The sequence below is a fragment of the Chiloscyllium punctatum genome, chromosome 1 (genome assembly GCF_047496795.1).
Source record: "Chiloscyllium punctatum isolate Juve2018m chromosome 1, sChiPun1.3, whole genome shotgun sequence".
Classification (NCBI taxonomy): Eukaryota; Metazoa; Chordata; class Chondrichthyes; order Orectolobiformes; family Hemiscylliidae; genus Chiloscyllium; species Chiloscyllium punctatum.
Genome location: NC_092739.1, coordinates 46,251,503 through 46,272,179, shown reverse-complemented (window position 1 = coordinate 46,272,179; position 20,677 = coordinate 46,251,503). Strand labels below are relative to the sequence as shown.

General features: G+C 40.5%; 1 long non-coding RNA gene across 2 annotated transcripts in view; it reads left to right on the top strand.

Moving 5' to 3' along the window:
* LOC140460727 (uncharacterized) overlaps nt 1-20,677 on the top strand; it is a 51,821-nt gene continuing 31,144 nt past the window's right edge. The window contains exons 1-3 of one of the 2 annotated variants that reach the window (XR_011954324.1): nt 1-46; nt 183-246; nt 739-1,267. This is a non-coding gene — a long non-coding RNA (uncharacterized lncRNA). Of the gene's footprint in view, nt 47-138; nt 247-738; nt 1,268-20,677 lie in introns of those variants that run through there. The other variant, XR_011954325.1, reaches the window with a different exon arrangement.

Genomic DNA, 20,677 nt, shown 5'->3' with positions numbered 1-20,677 from the left:
CTGAATGAGTGGCGGTGTTCTTAGCCAGCTCAGCGGAGATGTTCAGGTTATGGATTTTTTTAAAAAACACGATTCCTGTACCAATAAATCCCAATTTGTTTTGGTTAGCTATACAGTTAGCAACTAGGTAACGTCCATTTAAAATAAATATCATGTGACGTTTGCACCTTTCTGCTTTTAAGGTATCGTGAAAAAGCTTTTTAACATTCATCAGGCGCAGAAGATGATATTCACAATTTTAGCAACGTAAGTAATCCATCAATAATGAAATAGTGTTCAGGTTTGACCAGTTTGGCTGTAACAGCGTTAAGTTTTGTTGTTTGCTTTTCTCATTCATTCTTGGCTAAACCAGTATTTATTACAAAGGGCAACTTACTGTCAATCTGGAGTCAGTTGTACTCAAGGCCAGGTAAGAATGATAGAACTCCTTCCCTCAAGGGTATTAGTGAACTAGATGGGTTTTTACAATTAACAATGGTTATGCCGTCACCATGAGGTTTGCTCCACATTTTTACTGCATTCAAGTTTCCACCATCTGCCATTATGGGTTTCTGCATAATTAGTTCAGTGACGTTATCATGATAAAGTTTTTTTTAAAGCAACTTTAGCATAGTCACTTTAGAGGAAGACAACTGGTGGCACATTTAACCTCAGGCAAGGTTGAGAACGTGAGACCTTCATGGTAACTGTATAAGAATTGAACCAACATTGTTAGCATTATTCTGCTTTGTAAACTAGGCCTCCTGCCAACTGAGCTACCAAACCCCAACCATTGCCACTGCTGCACCTGTGATGTACACTTAGAGGTTACAGATCAGAAGGTAAGGGCCACTTTGATTTGGAAATTATGGAATATAAGTCAATTAATTCTGATATGCAGTAATCAAATAAACTGGAAAGTATGTTGCTGTTTTTGAATGATTGCACTGACATTTCTGTTTCTCTATAATTTGGTTACTTATAAGATGTATGATTCCAGAAGTAAGGCACCATTCCCTTCCATTGGGAACTAACATGAAATCTTTTGGGTCAGTTGAACTCACAGCTGTGAACACGACTTCAGTAATGCACCAACACCATTTTATAAAGTATTTTGTGAATCCATTTGAGTTTGTAAACTAAATACAATTTAATTAAAGACTTTGAAGGTCCTGACAATCTCAGTATATGCAAAAGTAGCACCAAAGCTGTGCACATGTTTGAAAGCAAGCACAGACAATCATTAGTCAAGGCCATATAAAACAGGCCCTGCCTGTGTGGAATTAATCCTGGAGATATATATCTGAGATAGGCTGATACACGATGACAACAGCCAGGGTCAAGTCTCATTTTTCAAAGTCAAAATTGGTTGTGTCTCAGTTCTTAGCACATTTGTGGCTTTAAGTTCTTCTCCTGAGACTTGAGCTTACAAATAAAGCTGATATTCCAGCATAACACTGAGGAAGTTCTGCATTATTCAATATGCAGTCTTTCAGATGAGACATTAAACTTTGGTCCAATTTGTCCTCTCAGTTAGTCATAAACAATCCTGGTACAAAGGAGTAATGGGACTATTTTTATCCCTCAACTACAATCAGTAAAACATGTTGCATGGTCATTATCTTTTCTGTGGGACTTTGTTCAGTTTATGTATGGCTGTCAATAATGATCACACCTTTAGAGTATTTTAATTTGCTGCACTGTGGTATGCCCAGGCTCCAAACAAAATGTGAGTTATTTCTTGTGCTATTATGCAAAATCTAAATTAGTTTTAGTGTCCCCCTAAAGATAAATATTGTTTAAGACATGACAGTGGAGACTGAAAGATGAACTTCGCTGTTGAATTTCAGAGTTACATTAAATTGTTTTTCTCTACTTCTGTGCCAACCTTTCTATCCCAAGCTGTCCCTTTTGTTTAGCCATTAACTGTTTCATTTGTCCTTTAGTTGGAAAGAGACAGCCAGAACATTAAAACATTTTTTGCAGAGGGATTTTTTTGATGAATTATAAGATGTATTTTACTTTGAAACAACCTCAACAGATTAAATACTTGTTCCTGTTAGTTTTGTCATAGCACCATTGAAGTGTTCCATACTGTGCTTTAGGGGGTGAGTAATAGAAAGCAAAGTTTGAACAGAAAATGTAATTTATTAGGAAAGCTGATCCACAATAGTGTTATGTATCTGAATTCACTGCTCCTGCTCATTGTAGCTCATTTTTTCAGATCCACATGTGTATCAAATGACCCTTCTCCACAACTTTTGCGGCTCCGAACATACCCTGAAACAATTCATCTCATGATGAAACAAGTCAGGCACTGCTACTGGGAGAGAGGATTATTTTTGCTTTCTGTGCTCTGAGACTGAATTCTTACAATAGTGAACAGATTGATTTAATACTGAATGGGAAACTAGGCTAGATTTGCCTTATAGTATCATTCACTGACTCTCTGCCAATTTAAAGAAAAAGAAATGGCATGCAATGGCAGGCCAAGAGAGATGTGACTGAGAGAGATATATAATAGGAAGAGAGACTTAGAGCTACACTAGAAACCTACAGGGGCAAGTGCATTAGATATATTTTTTTTAATTTACATGTAAAAGTGAAAAGTCATTTCAAAATATACCCATGGCTCCCACAATTCATAACAATAGACAGCAATAATACCAGCAAGGGAAATTTGAACTAACAGTGTAAGTTGAGAAGCTTGATCAAACAGTAATATCTGAAACTGACTGTTTTCGTCATACATTTGTTTCTATTGTGAGAGTTACTGAAAGACCTTAATGTTTTGAAAACTGATGATGAAGGAGTAAGTAAGATTGGTTTCATTTAATAACATCTCTTTTGCAAGCACTGAATGTTATTTCCTGTTCATTGAAACATGGATAATTTGCAGCATCGGCGTCATAGTGCCACGGAGGTTTACAGTACTGAAATGGACCCTTCGGTCCAAATTGTCCATGCTGACGAAGTATCCTAAATTAATGTTCATTTGGCCTTTTGAATGTTATCATTGTACCAGTCTCCACCACCTACTCGGGCAGCTCATTACACACACAACCTTCTGCATGATAACGTTGTCCCTTAGGTCCCTTTTAAATCTTTCCCCTCTCACCTTAAACCTATGGCCTCTAGTTTTGGACTCAACTACCCTTCCTATTCACCCTACCCATGCCCTGCATGATTTTATAAATCTCGTTAAGACCACCCCTCAGCCTCCAACACTCCAGGGAAAATAGCCCCATCCTATTCAGCCTGGCCCTATAGATCAAGCCCTCTAATCCTAGCAACATCCTTGATAATCTTTTCTGTACTCTTTCAAGTTTCACAACAACTTTCCTACAGCAGAGAGACGAGAATTGCATGCAGTATTCCAAAAGTGACCTGACCAATATTCTGTACAGACGCAACAGCTGCAAAATTACCTCCCAATTCCTATACTCAGTGCACTGACTAATAAAGGTAAGTCCATCCACACCTTCATGCATGTGGTAGCTGAAAAAGACCTATCCAATCTTTTCTACTGCCCAGCTCTAGCCCTTAACCCTTGTTACAACCAAATTAACAGAGGTGAACTGATTCCTTTCCTTGTCTCAGTCCTCCATTGGTTATAAAAATTAATTCAAAATTAACTTTGAAAATTGAAGTGATATTGCCAATTATATCAGACTATGTATTGCTCACTATCAAAAATATGTCAGTCAGATTCCTTAAGTACAAACAAAGAACCAGTATATAACGTACAAAATTTACTCAAGCAAAAATGTGAAAATAAAGTTTTAAGCAGTGCAAACATATACAGTTACTCTTGTTCACACATGGATGCAAACAAGTCTATGTAGAGTTTGCACATTCTCCCTGCGTCTGTGTGGGTTTCCTCCGGGTGCTCTGGTTTTCTCCCACAGTCCAAAGGCGTGCAGATCAGATGAATTGGCCAAGCTAAATTGCCCATAGCATTAGGTGCATTAGTCAGTGGGAAATGGGGCTGGGTGAGTTACTCTTTGGAGGGTCGGTGTGGACTTGTTGGGCCAAAGGGCCTGTTTCCACACTGTATGGAATCTAATCTAATCTAAACACACATCTGCAAAAGCTTCCAGTCTGGAAACAAATATAATGGTCTGCAGAGTGTTATTGTAGAAGTATTTGGCCAAGTAGCAGTTAAATTAAAAAGAAGGATTATTCACAGATTGTCCCAAATACAGCTGAAGTTGCTTTCCACACAAGCTGTTGGCACTTGGATTATTCCTGGATCAGTGATGGTTGGCTGGGTTTTCTTTTTAACTGGTGGTACATTCTGAATTCTCTGATAAGAATCTCCCACTTTCAATGAATTTTCAGCCAATGCCCTTTGGTCAGAGAGGTGTCAGAGAAAAAAGAGAGAGGGCAAAGTTGGTTAAAGCAAGTTACCTCTCTCATAGCTAGATCATGAACATTGTGGACTCTGACTCAATTCAAAAAAGTTCTGTCCTGTGCAAAGGCAACTATTTCCCCTTTTGGAGCCAATATCCTTTCTTTGCAAACGGTCCTTTTGAAAAAGTCCAAAACGTAGATATATATCCAGTCAATGATGTTCAAATTTTTATTTCAGATAACAGATCTGAAAGTTAAAACAATTTCAGTGCATATTCCAACACTTTTTACATGAGTTGAGAGTTTTGATCTCTACTGTTATTTCAGGTGTTTCAGGACCTAAAACACTACTTTTCTAAAATATTCTTGTCAAAACCCTTGTAATTTTTCTAACAATTACTTCAAATCTATCCACTATAGTTATTGGTTTCTAATCAAAGAAATTGATTTAAACTATAGGATTTATCTGGACCCCTTGTAATTTTATTCATTCCAAAGTACATGTCTTTCCCAGCTTTCCATGTTCCAAAGAAAGCAAATAATCCCATGAAAGGGAAGCTTTCTGCATGCATGACATTGTCCACTCTAGCATTCCTATCAGTCTCCTTAATACCCTTGCTGGTGTGATCACAACCTTCAGGTAATGTAATGACCAGAACTGAACATAGTACTCTGGCTTTACCTCACTTGTTTCAAGTGTAACCTCCCTGCTCTTATATTTGTTTCAGCAAATACAGGGAATTATCCCCTATACCTTCTTACCTACCTTATCTAAACACTCTACCAACTGCAGGGATCTGTAGATATACATTCTAGTGTGCCACTGTTCCTCTGCACTACTATCTTAACAGTACTATTATATGTCACTGTATTGTCTATTGTCTTTCCTTGTTTTCCTTCCTCAAATTCTTCACCTGACACTTCTTTGTTTTTAATTCTATTTGATATTTATCAACTATTTTCATTAATTCATCATACATTCTTGCAGACTATCCTTTCACACAAACAATCACAGGATGGACTTTAATTTCATCAGCAAACTTATTAACCAAATCCTTTACATTTACAGATAGGGTAAAGTACCTCAAGACTGTTCCCTGTAATTTATGCAAATACATAGCTACACGGATGTCCCCACATAACTTAGTCTCTTCAAACTACTTTTCATATGCGGCAGTCCCCCAGAAATGTGGTGCCATGCACTTAAAGAAACCACCCACATTTTGAAAGAAAATACAGGAAACATAACAGTGAATTCATTGAAAACAGATCAAGCCACAAAATCACTCATCAACCATTACCCAATTCTTCCTGGTACTGAACCATTTTTGGATGCATTAAAAATGTCATAGGCTTGCATGAGCTTTTCATTTCTGACCTGTCTGTCATACAGGACCTCATTAAAAGCCTTTCTACAACCCATTGAGACTACATCCTACACATTACACTCATTGTCCCTTCTTGTCACCTTCAATGACTTTCTCTTAATAAATCCATGCTGACTACCACAGCTTAAGGAATGTATATTTTCATGACAATTTCTACTGACCCTCAGAAATATTTTTGAATATTTTTTCCTTTAGAAAGGTTAGGCTGATTGGCTTAGTCTAACCTTTTATCCCTTTTAATAATATTTCTACTTTACCAGGTCCAAAACATCTGATCTGCAGGATCACAACTGTACAGTCATTAGCAAGGTTTGTGTTCAAAGAAAATAATAATATTTGTAGAAATATGGTCTGAGTCTATGAGTCTGATCATTTCCTTAAGGCATTACTGACGATCATTTTTGAGAGCATATGATTTTAGAAATAATACACTACATCACAAAATGCAGATGCTCCATCCTGAAAGATTGCCCAGAGAGTATTTGATTACATTTGTCCTGCATTATGCTAGGTCAAGATTTATTAAATACTGCCCAGAGGACAATTAAGAACCAATTACTTATGCACTGGAGTCACATGTTGATGAGATTCCTTCCTGAAAGAATATTAGTGAACCAGATGGATTTTCATTTTTTTGGTATTTAACATATTTTTCAAATCAACACATTCAAAGCTGTTATTACACATCTCTAGAGCTGGTGGGTCTTGAGTCTGGGCCTCCTAGTCCAAGGGTAGTGACATTGCCACTGCACCACAAGAGGGCCTCAGATGTCCTTTCAACTACCACCATTAAGTCTCTTAACACCTGACTTTTATTGAATTAAAACTCCACTGTTTGTGCTGGTGGGATTTGAACCCTTGCCCACGGGATTGCTGGATTAATAATGTGGTGAGCATATCACTCGGCCATCGTTTGTCCTCAGCAAGTAACTAAGACAATGTATTTGCAAGGACAGGAAAAAATCTTTCCTTTGAAAATGTTTTCTCTTCCATTTCCCAATCTTCCCCCAGCCTGTCTTATTTTTCATATGGGTGAATCCTCTGTTGCCCTATTTAATCCTGATTGCTGCCCATCTTCATAGAGAAAAAGGGTCTTTTTTGCCCTTTCTGCAAATTATTTCTTTCATTTACTGGTTGTCATTGTACCTCCAATTTTAAAAAAACTCAGTTTTTTTTGTGTTATATGATAACGTACAAATGCATAAACTTATAATCACCCACAAATACATGTCCCTAATTCATTTGTAAATGCTTATAATTCATACACCATCCTACTTAAAGGATGATTCCTTTGCCAAAGGAATTTGCATAAAATTAGTGTAATGTTGATGTCAGAGGCTAAAGTGGGCATCAGAAGAGTGTAAAGGTAAGAGTAAGACATACAGACCAGAAAGTGAAATAACTGCAAACTCCTGATATCACAGAAAATAAATATACTCAGAAATGGTGACCAAACTGTGATACTGTCCTAATCATTGTTTATTCCAGAGGCATAGAGGATATTGCTCCACCATTAATAAATTATTCATTTTGACAATTAATTCTTCAGTACAGATCAATATAAAACATACCACCAGCCCTCCAATATGATGAATTTTGTTAGTATATAAGAAGTCCAAATAAAGTAAAACACTTGGAAAAAGAAAATGGATTTTTAAAATAAATTCACTAGTCATTTGAGTTATATTGTTATTAATTAAAATGATCCCTGAATCCTTCCATTAGATCACCATTATATTCATTGTACTTTAGTTGCTACATGTAACAGCTGCAAGACTGTAAACATTGTGTTTCTATCTTTCAGTTAATGAACAAATGCCTCCAAGTTTTCAAGAAATTAAGTCCACTAATTTAATTGCAATATAAATGACCAGACTGTGTGTTATATGTCTGTAGTTTCTTGAATAATTGGTCCTACTTGCTTGACATTCACTGGTGGCACAATTATTGAAAAGGTGGAACAGATAAGATTGTAAATATCAACAGAAGCCTCGACTGGAAAATGGTACTAGAGACCCTTGTCTGTGAAAATATAATAGGACATTCAGATGAAATATAATCTAACAAAACCAGGAATTCCATATAGACTATTAAACTTGTTGTTTCTCATTTTATGTTCATCTTTTTAATTCTCCTGAATAGAATTAAACTCAGTTTTACTACTTTGTTTATAACTGCTTTCAGGAGAGTTGTTTGTTAATTCGAAGTGCTACCACATGACCAACAACCAAGTCAATATGTGTAATTTTAGCACAAAGATGTGTGGCAGATGCATGTTGGGACCAAATGAGATGTAAAGGTTTCACTTCAGTTCCAAAATTAACCAAAGGAAGGATACAGGGCAAGTATGGCCTTTTACACATTATTATAACACTGGTACCCTTATATGTAACCACGTTTTCAGACTTGACCCTCACTGGCTGAGTTTCCCAGGTCTTAAGACATCTGGCAGCTCAAACATTGAAGCATTGAAAATAGAAACAAGAGTACGCATTCAGCCGTTTGTGATTGCTCCACCATTCTATATGATCATGGCTGATCATCCAACTCAGTATCCTGTTCCGGCTTTCTCCCCATACCCTTTGACCCCTTTAGACCTAAAAACTATATCTAATTCCTTTTTAAACAATATTCAACATTTTGGCATTGACCACTTCCTGCGCCAAAGTATTCCATAGGGTCACCACCCTCTGGGTGAAGAAACTTCTCCTCCTCTTAGTTCTTTTTGGCCTACTCTGTATCCATAAATTGTGACTTCTGGCTCTGGACTTCCCAGTCATTGAGAAAATCCCACCTGCTATTATCTTGTCTTGTCCTGTTAGTGTTTTATGAGTTTCTGTGAGAGATTCCTTCATTTTCAAAACAGCAGTGAACATGATCCTAACCATACCGGTCTCTCTTTATTCATCAGTTCTGCCATTCCAGGAATCAGTCTTGTCCTCAAGAGAATCAAGGACAGCTTTGGGAAAAATGCAAGTGGACTCACAGCATTGGAGAGCTTCCCTAGATCTTCAAACCTATCAAGTTCCCAGATATTGCCGAACTATTAATCCAGAAACTTAGCTAATATTCTGGGGATGCAGGTTTGAATCTCATCATGACAAAAAGTATCTGGAATTAAGAATCTAATGATAACCATGAAACGATTGTCAATGTGGTAGAAAAATCCATCTGTTTCACTAATGTACTTCAGGGAGAGAAATCTCCCATATGGTCAACTTGGCATCAATGTAGGCATCAGAATTGACAATGGCAGAAACCCTTTCAACCTGGCAAGGTCCTCCTCACAAACTTCTGGAGGCTCGTGCCAAAATTGATAGCAAAGCAACAACCTGACATAATCATACACATGTAATCATACCTCACAGAGAAAGTTCAAGACACCACCATTAACTGTCCCACTGATACCACAGATTCAACAGAGGGAAATAGTGGAGAGTCCTCAACATTGACTCCGGACATTATGAAGTCTCATGGCTTCAGGTTGACCATGGACAAGGATACCTCCTGCTGATGACCATGTAACCCCTCTTTCCTCGGCTGGTGAATCAGTACTTCTCCATGTTCAATTACACTTAGAGGAAGAATTGAGCATATCAAAGACACAGAACGTAGTCTGGGTGGGGGATTTTCAATGTCCACCCTCAAGAATGGCTTGGCAGTAGCACTACTGATTGAGCTCGTTGGGTCTTAAAAGCTAGCTGCTAGGTTTGGTCTGCAGGTGGTGAGGGAGCCAACAAGATGGAAAAATATACTTGACATTATCTTTACCAAACTGCAGATGTAACTGTCCAAGACAGACCTGTCTTAATATTGAGAATATCCTCCAGAAACTCAAAACTGGGCATCCATGAAGCACTGTGAGCCATCAACAGCAGCAGAATTGTACTCCAGCACAATCTGCTAAATCATGGCCTGGCATATCCCCTACTCAATCCTTATCATCAAGCTAGGCGATCAACCCAGGTTCAAAGTGCAGGAGGGCATACCAGGAGCAGCACCAAGCATACTAAACCCAGTGAAGCTACCAACAAGAATACTTGCATGCCAAATGACATGAACAGCAGGCGATAGTCAGAGCTAAGCAATCTCAGAATCATCAGATCAAATCTAAACACTGCAGTCCCACCCCATACAGTGGTGAATAGTGGTCGTTGATTAAACAACTCACTGAAGGAGGAAGCTCCACAAATATCCCCATCCTTCATGATGGAAGAAGATCAGCCAAGAACTTATTGAAGGATGAAGCTGGCTTGAGGTGTCAAATGGCCTACGTTATGTTTCTATGTATCTTGTGCAGAAGTTAAGTTTGACACATTTGCAACCACCTTCAGCCAGAAGTATTGAGTGGATGATGATCCATCTCGGCCTCCTCCAGTAGTACCCATCATCACAGATAACAGTCTTCAGCCAGTTCGATTAATTTCACGTGATGTCAAGAAACAGTGGAGGTACTTGATGCAACAGAGGCTAATGGCCAGTCAGCATTAGTACTGAAGCCAGGTGCTCCCAAACTTACTATTCCCTTAACCAAGCTGTTTGAGTATAGCTATAACACTGACAATACAGAAAATTGCCCAGGCCTACTCCGTACACAAAGAGCAGGACAAATACAATCAGGCCAATTACCACTCATCCAGTAAGGCTACTCACTGCAGCAGAGTTTGGGCTGAAAAGTGGCAGGTAACATTCACACCAATGACTATTGCTAATAAGTGACAATCTAACCAACATCTTTTGGCATTCAGTAGCATTACCATCACTGAATTCCCCTCAATACCAACATTCTGGGAGCTACCATTGAACTGAAACTCAACCAACATGCCATGTAAATGGAGTGGTTACAAGAACAGGTGTCACGGGATGGTTAGATTGTCTTATTGGTGATGATCATAGCCTGACATTTGTGTGGCACTTGCCACTTGTCAACCCAAGCCTGGATATTGTCCAGAACTTAGTGCATTTGACCATAAGACCCTAAGACATAGGAGCAGAAATTAGGCCATTCAGCCCATTGAGTCTGCTCCGCCATTCAATCATGGTTGAGAAGTTCCTCAACCCCATTCTCCAGCTTTCTCGCCATGGCCCTTGATCCCCTTGATACTGATATCTCAGTCTTAAATATTCTCAATGACCTGGCCTCCACAGCCTTGGCAATGAATTTCATAGATTCACCACTCTGGATGATGAAGCTTCTCCTTATCTCTGTTCTAAAAGGTCTTCCCTGTATTCTAAGGCTGTGCCCTCAGGTCCTTGTCTCTCTCTCTCTTCCCGACATCTACTCTGTCCAGGCCATTCAGTATGTTTCAATTAGATCCCCCTTCATCCTTCTAAATTCCATCAAGGATAAACCTAGAGTATTCAAACATTCCTCAAATGCAAAGCTTTTAATTCCTGGGACCATTCTCATGGACCTCCTCTGAACATGCTCCAGGGTTAGTACATCCTTCCTGAGACATGGGGCACAAAACTGCACACAATACTCCAAATGTGGTCTGACCAGAGCATTATAGAGCCTCAGAATTACACCTCTGCTTTTGTATTCAAGTTCTCTCAAAATAAATGCCATCATTACACTTGGATATAGACTGCTTCAGTATCTGAGGAGCCATGGATGTTACTGAACATCGTGCAATCATCAGTGAATATCCTCACTTCTGACCTTATGATGGAGAGAAGATCATTGATGAAGCAGCTGAAGATGGTTGAGCCCAGGACACTACCATGGGGAACTCCTACGGAGTCCTGGAGCTGAGATGACTGACCTCCAACAGTCCTGTGTGTCACGTATGATTTGGACCAGTGGAGAGTTTGCCCCTAGATTCCTTTAAGATTAGATTAGATTACTTACAGTGTGGAAACAGACCCTTTGGCCCAACAAGTCCACACCAACCCGCCGAAGCGCAACCCACCCATACCCCTACATCTACCCCTACCTAACACTACGGGCAATTTAGCTTGGCCAATTCACCTGACCTGCACATCTTTGGACTGTGGGAGGAAACTGGAGCACCCGGAGGAAACCCACGCAAACAAGGAGAGAATATGCAAACTTCACACAGTCAGTCGCCTGAGGCAGGAATTGAACCCAGGTCTCTGGCGCTGTGAGGCAGCAGTGCTAACCACTGTGCCACTGTGCCGCCCTATTGATTCCAGTTTTGATAGGGCTCCTGGATGTCACACTCGGTCAAATGCAGCCTTGATGTCAAGAGCTGTCACGCTGACCTCACTTCTGGAATTCAACTCTTTTGTCCATGTTTGAAGCAAGGCTGTAATGAGGTCAGGAGCCGAGTGACCCTGGTGGAACCCAAACTGGGGGTCACTGAGCAGTTTATTGCTGAGTAGGCGCTGCTTGATAGCACTGTTGATGGCCCCTTCCATCATTTTACTGATGATCAGGAAGACACTGATGGGGTAGTAATTGGCTGGGTTGGACTTGTCAGGCTTTTTATGTACACGACTTGGGTAATTTTCCACATTGACGGTAGGTGCCACTCTTACCACTATACTGGAACAGCTTGGCTAGGTGTTTGGCAAGTTCTGGAGCTCAAGCCTTCAGTATTATTGCCGGAATGTTGTCAGGGCCTATAGCCTTTGCAGTATCCAGCGTCTCCAACTGTTTCTTGATATCATGTGGAGTGAATTGAATTGGCTGAAGACCAGTATCTGTGATGTTGGGGACCACTAGAGAGGCCGAGGTGGATCATCCACTCAGCACTTCTGGCTGAAGGGTTGCTGCGAAAGCCTCAGCCTTGTCCTTTGCACTGATGTGCTGGGTTCTTCTGTTATTGAGGATGGGGATATTTGTGGAGCCTCCTCATCCAGTGAGTTATTTAATTGTCCACCACCATTCGCAACTGGATGTGGCAGAGCTCCAGACCTTAGATCTGATCTGTTGTTTGTGGGATCGCTTAGCTCTATCACTTACTGCTTCTGCTGTTTAGCATGCATGGAGTCCTGTTCGACAGCTTCACCAGGTTAACACTTCATTTTGAGGTATGCCTGGTGCTGTTCCTGGCATGCCCCCCTGCAGTTTCCAGTGAACCATGGTTGATCCCTTGGTTTGATGGTAATAATTGAATGGAGGATATGGCAGGCCATGAGATTACTGATTGTGCTGAAGTACAATTCTGCTGCTTGAGTTGTTACATCTGGTCAAAATCTGTCCCATTTAGCACTTTGATAGTGCCACATAACATGATGGAGATTATTCACTGAGTGAACAATGGATTTTGTCACCACAAGGGCTGTGTGGTGGTCACTATACAGTCCTGGACAGTATTTTAATAACGATGAGGTCATGTTTTTCCCTCTTGTTGGCTCCCTCACCACCTGCCACAGACCCAGTCTAACAGTTATGTCTTTTAGGACCTGACCAACTCAATCAATAGTACTGCTGCCGAGCCACTCTTGGTAGTGGACATTGAAATCCCACCCCCCCCCCCCCCCCCCCCCCCGAGTACATTTTGTGCCCTGGCCAAGTTAAGTGCTTCCTCCAAGTGTTGTTCAACATGGAACAGTAGTGATCAGCCAAGGGAGGATGGTCCGTGGTAATCTGTAAGACGTTTCCTTGCCCATGTTTAATCTGAAGCCATGAGACTTCATAGGATCTGGAGTCAATGTTGAGGACTCCCAGGTCAACTCTGTTTTGACTGTATGCCACTGTGCATCTACCTCTGTTGGGTCTGGCACGGCAGTGGGACAGGACATTTCCAAGATGGTGATGGTGGTGTCTGGGACATTTTCTGTAAGATATGATTCCATGAGTATGACTATATCAGGCTGTTGCTTGATTCGTTTGTGAGACTGCTCTTCCAATTTTGGCACTAGCCCCAAGATGTTAGTAAGGAGGACTTTGCAGGATTGTCAGGGCTGTTTCTGCCATTATCTTTTCTGGTGCCTAGGTTGATGCCAAGTGATCCATCAAGTTTCATTTTTTTGAGAGTGTGGTGGGTAACTCTCCTCCTGACTCCCCAAAGCCTGTCCATCATCTGCAAGGCACAAGCCAGGAGTGTGATGGAATAAACCTCACTCTCTTGAATAAGTGCAGTTCCAACAACATTCAAGCAGCTTTTCACCATCCAGGACAAAGCAATCGACTTGATTAACAACACATCCCCAAGCATCTACTCCTTCCACCATTGACGCTCAGTAGCAGCAGTGTGTATTATCTACAAGATCACCAAAGATCCTCAGACACCACCTTCCAAACCCACGACCACTTCCACCCAGAAGGACAAGGGCATACATATATGGGAACACCACCACCTGCAAGTTTCCTTCTGAGTCTCTTACAATTCTGACTTGCAAATATCTCACTGTTCCAATACTGTTATTTGGTCAAAATCCTGGAATTCCCTCTCTAATGGCATTGTGTGTCAACCTACAGCAGGTGGACTGCAGCGGTTCAGAAAGGCAGCTTACCTCCACCTTTACAAGGGCATCTAGGGACAAATGCTGGCCAGCCAGTGATGCCAATGTCCCATGAGTAAATAATAAAGAACTCATCTCTCACTGGAATCACAATGCCTCCACCATTCAAAGAGCCCCATCTATGATTCCCTGATTATTCTGTTCCCCTTTACCAAATTGAGGGAATCAGGCCCATGGGCTTTATTTTTCCTTTTTCACTGGTGTCAGGGTTCAAAGCCTATTGTCATCACACACCACCATCTCACCTCGTACATCAAGTCACCAATCCATCCTTACAGCAGTGAGCATTACCAACCTTGAATTAATGTAATCCTAGAGGTTTCATTATATGACTTTACCCAATGCTCCTGCCATTATTCGGCCAATGCATCCATCCTAGTGATCCATTGCCTTCCAACACCAATTGGAAAGCAAAGAAAACCTCACAACCTTATTGGATGATGCTCTGACTGTCAGCCAAAAAGCCATGTTTCAGATTTATCTCTGTATCTAGCATGAAATATATCCAAAGAACATGAAAAAGATATTTTTTAATATCCTTGTGGATTATCTCCAGATCTGCGCTTAGTAGGGCCCCTGAGATGGATCTTCAATTCTGGGAAATCCGAGGTCAATTCTAGAGGGTTGGACTCCTACCTCATGTAGCTGCTGTCCCCCTGCCTGTGGGTGTAAGCTGCTCTGAGTGCTTTCCACCAAACTGCAAGCAAAGCTCATTAATCAGGTTGACTTCCAGATCGAGAACCTGTTCAAAACTGCACACTGCAGAGCAAAACTCCATAGCCTGACCCAAAACTCTCAGCCAGGCTCAGAAACATGACTGTCTGAATATTGGGGTCATAGTTTTAGTGCTGAAAGCTTTGTGTATCTCCATTAAATGAATTGAGGGAATTGTTTTGTTACGAGAATGTTTTGTACTTACTTGCGTGAGAGTTAGCTGTACTGGACTGCAGGATGCTTCACAAGCAAGCCTCATTATGCTTTTGTACAAACACTTGCAGCACTCACTGTCAGGTAGCAAATACGGCAAGAAAATCAGACCGTTTACGTTCACTAACAAAAAGGAGTGGAGGCAAATTGGAGCAAAATTGCCATATGATCAACCAACAAAGCATGCACGATGGTCCAAAATTGGCATGTGCTGGTTCGTGTGACTTAAAGTGATTCAGTCAGAGGAACATGTCTGATTCATTTCCTATTTATTTTGTGGATAATTTTTGTTTCATTTTCTGATTACTGCAAATTGTGAACTGATCACAATAAAAGCCAAAGACAGCTTTATGGTTTTCTTACAAAGATGACGACCTTTTTTATTGTTTCAAATTATATTTTCAGTCAGTACAAAGAAATTAAAGACAAGCAATCAATTTAGTAAGGTTAGGGAATAAACAGGAAAGGAAGTACGCAAGTTTTTTTTTAATTATAAAGGGGTCTCATTTGACTGAATGAACTGCAAACAGCTAATTAGAAAAATATTATTTATTTATGCTGGAGTGTATGTAGTTAGAAAATCATTAAATTTTATTTAAAAAGTGATCTCGATGAAACAATAAAAGACACAAAGAGGACAAAAGGCTGAAACATTCAAAATATGTCAACCCAAGGAGCAATGATTTGGTTCCAGAGCATGTGGCAATAGTCCTCTCCAAGGGAGATGAACATGTTAAAAGAAGGAAATAAATCCTGCAGATGCAGCAGATAGTTAATGAAAATAAAATTGTTGTAAATACCTAGTTGATCTAGAAAGGAGGAAATGTGGGCCAGCACAAGAAAGCCCAGGCTTTTCCAGTAAAGACAATTTCCTCTTTACTGGAATAGGCAATTTTGTTGGGTTGAAATCTGGTCCTCAGCGCTGGCTTGAGCTCTGGGGAATTCTGAGATCAGGTTCATGTATTTTTCTTGACTCCGGTGTCTCTTGCTATCATGGGGAATCCCCTCTCTGGGTGTGGGAATTTGCTGCTGTTGCAGAACTCTGCATCTGCAATAGCTCAAAGAGTTGGCTGCCACCCAAACAAAGAACAATTTGGGTTCTGATTGTATGCTAGGGAGAAAAAAAAACTATAAATCTGTCAGCTATTTGCCTTCAGATGTGAAAAACAAACCCACCCACATTGACAGCACCTCGTGATGGAATGAAAAAGGAAGTCCTTGTAAAGGACCTTCTTCAATAAAGTGAGGAGGGTGAGCAAATGGAATGAAAGGGAAGGAGTTTAGAAAGGGAAAGAAAATGAGTGGTTGAAGGAAGGGGAATAGGATGAGAGTGTGGTAGTTGGGGTAGAAAGGTGCTACCACCAATCCACTATCATTTGATTGGCTCTAATTGTCTACTGTAATTGGTTTAAAGTGCAAGATGAACAACTACTATTAAGCCTTAACAAAAGAAAATATCTCACAAGGTATGGTTTAATGCATGGTAGTTAAAAGTTATATTAGTTGGTTCAATAGACTTAGAATAATTAGATGAGGAGACCTGTGGGCATGGGACTATGAGGTGCCAAGGTTGCCTGCCTTATCTGCACTCAAGCTAATATGGGCTAATATCATTACGTCAGTTGGAGTTGAATGCAATCTCCAACGTTAATCATTTCAGAACCACTGCCTCATACAATATTTCACCCAAGCTTCTCTTATTAGTAGATTGATGGACATAATTTGTTACAATAAGATGAGGAGGGGTCATGGCTGCCCCCCACCCCACTCTTTTTTTTAACGACTTCTCTGTCATTCCCAACATTTTTGTTTATCCTTTTACAGTATCACACATCAATTAAATTCAGTTAACCAGACCATAAATGACACAAAATTAATTCCAAAGATTTCCCGAGTGAAAGACAGTGGGGTTTTATTACTTAATGCTCCAAAAAAAAAGTGGCATTAGGCATAGAGAAACATGGGTAATGATGTTACAAGGGAAGTGGAAGGGATGTGCAGTACAGATAGGAAGGTAAAGGGAATACCGTTGCAGATCTTAAGAGAACCTTGGATTATGAGAATGGAAAAACTTAAATTCCGCTTCTTAGCTGCTGTCATCATGGTGAAACTGCAACTGTCCTGGATTTGTTGATGAATCATTGATTTTGTTCCACTGGCTTTATCACTAGCTTTTCTGAGCTTGAGGAAGAGACTCACGCAAAGGAGCAGCTTCCAGTTCTTGCCCACAGATCTATTTTCATTGTCTCTTTACTGCTGCTGAAAAGGAGCTGATACTAAAAGTCAATTTCTACATTTGCTTTCCCAAATGGAACAATTCACAGGCAGCCTTTTATCTCAAGGTGTGAATTGACTAGAGACACAGGTGAGAGTTTCAGTGCCCTTTTGCTATGATGCGAACTGATATGATCAATGATATATGTTTTTTACACACTCATAGGATGTGTGTGTCACTGGCTTGGCCAACACTTACTGTCCATCTGTAATTGCCCTGGACAAGATGGTGTTGAGCTGGCTTCCTAAACTACTGGAGTCTATTTGGTGTAGGTACACTCCCAATGTCATTAGGGAGGAAGATATCATATTTTGAAAGAATGAAAGAATGGTGATTGATTTCCAAGTCTGGATGGTAAGGGACTTGGAGGGTAACTAGCAGGTGGTGGTGTTCTCATGTACCTGCTGCCCTTGTCCTTCTAGATGGAAGGGGTCACAGGTCTGGAAGGGGATACCTTAAGGAGCCTTGGTGAATTTCTGCAGTGCACCTTGTAGATGGTACACACCTCTGCTACTGAGAGTCAGTGGGGGGCGGACTGAATGTTTGTGAATATAGTGTCATACAAATAGACTGCTTTGTCTTTGCCACAAGAATTTTAACCTCTGACCTGCTCTTGTTGAGAAAGTGTATAAGGTATGATCAGGTAGGGAAAGAGTTATGATTTGAGTTTAGTGAAACAAGAAGTTCAGCTGCGCATGACTCAGATCAGATAAGAACTTGCAGTTAACACTGGGGTGCTGGAGGCAAGGGTAATGGTTTAATAAGGTAGAAAAGCATTCATTATATCAAACCATTTAACAATATTGGAAGTATTCAGTATGGAAGGTCAATTAATAAGTGGAAGAGCATCCATTATGTGAAGACAATTAACAAAGTTAATAACATTCATTGTATAACAGCAGAAGGCTTAATCTCTACTATTGACACTCACTGAGAGTAATGGTCACACAATCAATATGTATGTTGCCTTATCTGAATGCTCCTCCCTGTAAAAAAGACTATATAATTTAGTAAAAAACTGCTGTTCGAGGGAAGACCGAGAACTCATTTCTCTGTGCACATGGGCGATCATTCTCCGTCCAGGGCACGGAATAAAGGTGAAGGAGGTAAAAGCATACTGTGCTCTGAGCATTTTGCTTTGAGTGTGTGTGGGGGAGGGGGTGGGGGGGGGGTGGGATAGGTGGGGGGGGTGGCAGAGGTGAATGGGACAACATTGTAGCTACAGGACTCATATGACTTGTCCACTTGAGTTTCTAGTCAGTGGCAACCCTCAAGATGTTGACAGTGGAGGATTCATTGGTGGAAATGCCATCGAATGCCAAAGGGCAACGGATTCTCTCTCATTGAAGATGGTCATTGCCTGGAACGTACGTGGCACAGATGTTCACTGTCACTTGCCAGCAAAATGTTCATATTATAGAGGCCGTGTTGTGTTTGAACATTGATTGTTTCTGTATCTGAGGAGTCAAGAAAGATGCTGAACACCATGAAGTCATCAGTAAAGATCCCTGTACCAGACCTTAAGACAGAGAGAAGGTCTTTGCTGAAGTAACTGAAGATGATTGGGCCAAAAGCATTATGCTGGGGAACTCCAAGAAAGATGCCCTGGATCTAAGAAAACGGATTCACAACAATCATAACCATCTTCCTCCGTGACAGACATGATACCAGTTAGAGGAGATTTCTTTCCCACTGAATCCTATTGACACCACTTTTTGTTTGGGCTCCTTAATGTCACACTGTCAAATATGGCTGCAGTGTCAAAGGTATCCATGTTCCCGTCATCTCTGCAATTCAGTTCTTGAGTCCATGTTTGGACCATAGCTGCAATGAAGTCAGGAGTTGAGTGATCTCTATGATATTAACCATGTTTACTAAGGGTTCATGGGCTTGGGTCAAGTTAATCATGTGATAATAGCCAGTTTAGATCAGCATTGGTCCTGCTTAACCTCATTTTTAGTCCATGGAAATCTTTGGTATTAAAGTCAAATGATGAATGTTGAATAATATAGTCCATTTTCATTATGACCATAACAGCTTTTATTTACTACTACCCCATCTCCACTCCATGTTTTCGACTTTACATATTCAGGCCATTTGGTTATTTCACAATTCTTCTTGAACATGGTCTCTGAAGACCTGAAGATTGCTAGGTTATAGCTTGAGGACTGTGACCTTGATTCTGTTCTTGATTGTGTGCGATTTGTAAACTACCTCCAGGAGGATCATTTGTCTCTTGGAAGTTTTTCATGGAGAATATCTTCCAGCTAATTCATGTGGTCGCTTCATTACTTTTATTGTACGACCCTTGGTCACACAAATGTTGTGTTCAGAAGAACCTGAGGTAGGATCTTCTGACTATTGAGAGAATGCAAAGATATTTTACCAGGCTGATGCCTGCAATGGTGGGATTGACGTAAGGAGAGAGATTGGATTGGTAAAGACGATATTCACCAGAATTTAGAGGAATGGTGAGGGTGTAGGGGATGGATTTCTTTGAAAATCTGTAAAGCTCTCGCAGGATTTTTCAGGGTAGATGCATGAGGGATGTTCTCAATGACCAAGGAGTGCAGAACAAGGGTTTAAGTTCCAACAATGAGGATTAGGCCTTTTAGGATAGAGATAAGGAGAAATTTACTTTCTCAGAGAGTGGTGAGCCTGTGGAATTCTCCACCACAGGAACTGTTGAGTCAAAAATATTGAAGACTTTCAAGAAAGGTATAGATGTAGTTCTGAGGACTGAATGGGTTCAAAGAATATGGAGAGAAAACAGGAACAAGGTGCTGAGTTGGATGATCAGCAACGATCATATTGAATAACAAAGCAGGTTCGAAGGGCTGAATGGACGATTCCTGCTCCCTTATTCAATGTTTTTATGTATCTAACTCTTCCTGGGTGAATCAGGTCATTGCTCCACAATAAAATGTGGGGAACTTTAATCTCATGTATTCCCATTGTGATCATTAGCTGACATGTACTAATGCAATATCTTCTGACACCTCAAAATGTTCATATTATACAATGCTGTGTCAGTCAAAAGAAAACATGGTAGTGCCTAAATAAGCACAATCAGCATGAGAAAATGGGATGTCATGAGATAATTGGCAGAGGTGCTGCACATGGGTACTGAGAGTGTTTCAAGGTTGCCAGAGGCATTATCGTATAGAAATAAATTGAGAGCCTGCACTGAGTGAGAGGAGGATGCTGTTTGGTTGGCAAGTAGATTCTGATGTATAGAGGTGCTGACATGGAGATTGCACCCCTTAAGGCTAATTGATAGTTAACAGCCAGGCTTTGTTTAAATTTTAAAGCAGGAGCATTG